Source organism: Alligator sinensis, unplaced genomic scaffold, assembly GCF_000455745.1.
Source record: "Alligator sinensis unplaced genomic scaffold, ASM45574v1 scaffold2249_1, whole genome shotgun sequence".
Lineage (NCBI taxonomy): Eukaryota > Metazoa > Chordata > Crocodylia > Alligatoridae > Alligator > Alligator sinensis.
The window spans coordinates 112,388-113,738 of NW_005843105.1; the positions used below are offsets into that span (position 1 = coordinate 112,388).

A 1,351-nucleotide genomic window follows, 5' to 3' on the forward strand; every position below is an offset into this window, starting at 1 on the left:
GCGCCCTCCAGCCCGTCGAGTGCTGCGAGCCCCAGGCTCCCCGCGCCCCGACCTCCGGAGACGGCACTGTTTCAGAAATCAAGATCTCGATTTAATGGTGTAACTTCTCTCCGTGTACTGCATGGAGCTTCCCTTCTCACCTGCCTCCTGCGTGAGAGATGCAGGATTCCTGGGGGCTCATCTCCCCCCTTCCAGGGCCACAGGCACCTTCCTTGTTCCAAAGAGCAAGGAGGCAGGTGCCCTCTCACAACCTGATGTGATCCAATAAAGCATCAGACATTAGGAGGAAGATGACTTAGACCGGGGCATGCACGAAGCTCCCACCCTCGACGTTGTGCTATGACACGAGCTTCAATTCCACGATGCCTTGTGTGGAACGGGCCCTTGGCACCAGGAAGGTGCAAGCCCAACAGACACCGAGGAGCACTGTGTTATTACCAGGTGCAAAATGGCTTATTTAGGGCTGGATGGATCTATCGGACCTGAAGGGCCAGCTCCTGACCAGGCATGCTGGGGGCAGGGTTCACATGAAAGGGCCACTTTACAGAAGGAAGAGGCTTTGCAAAGCAGAGGTGATCTCCAAGGAAGGCAGTGTGCGTGTGTGGGTCACAGCACTGCCACCCTGCACGGAACAAGAGCTCTAGGTGTATCTATGGCTGGCATCACGGCCTTCCTTCCTACCCCCGCAATGCCTGCTCCTGTTGAGTGCCTGGAAGTAGAGTAGTTGAACAAGCCAATTGGTCATGGCCAATTTTTGGCTGAAGTCTAAGCAGAGAGTGGAGTGGGGCAGAGGCAACCAGAGTAGATGAAAGTATCTGGGTTTGCTTGAATATCCCTTTAAAACAAAGCTAGAGGTAGTGGGAAGACCTGGCTGCTGCTCCTGCTGCCTCAGACGTCTGTGCCCAACAGAGCTCATGAGAGGGTTGAGACACTTAGAGAAGTGATGTGTGTGAAGTGCTGGAGCTCCTTTGCTGGAGAGGGAAGAGTGGGTCCTGGACAGGGTCTGTGGCACCCGCTGCCAGGTGACGGGACTCATGCCGAAAACGCCGGACGCTGACACTTGTAAAGGCACTCGGGTCCATCGGCTCCTGCCGGCTGGTACTCGAACCAAGAGGCGGGACACATCTGGCCAGTAGATAACCCCTCTCCTGAAAGTGTTACCCTCGTTAGCTGAAAACACCCCGCTGAAGCAGAGCTTTAGGCTATTGCCCCATTCTCGGACGTGCCTGCTGACCTACCCCGTGCCGAGAAAAGGGGGTGTCCTAGACGTGTGGTCCCCGGGGCCGCGGCGAGGGAGGCTGGAGGCGGCCCCTCTTCGCCGCACCGCCGCCCACCTGTCAGGAAGAAAAAG

At 56.9% G+C, this 1,351-nt stretch overlaps 1 long non-coding RNA gene across 1 annotated transcript in view; it reads right to left on the bottom strand.

The window, feature by feature from the left end:
- Positions 1-654: 654 nt before the first annotated feature.
- LOC106723089 overlaps positions 655-1,351 on the bottom strand; it is a 1,679-nt gene continuing 982 nt past the window's right edge. Inside the window, exon 2 of the long non-coding RNA XR_003092130.1 lies at positions 655-1,334. This is a non-coding gene — a long non-coding RNA (uncharacterized LOC106723089). The remainder of the gene's footprint in view (positions 1,335-1,351) is intronic.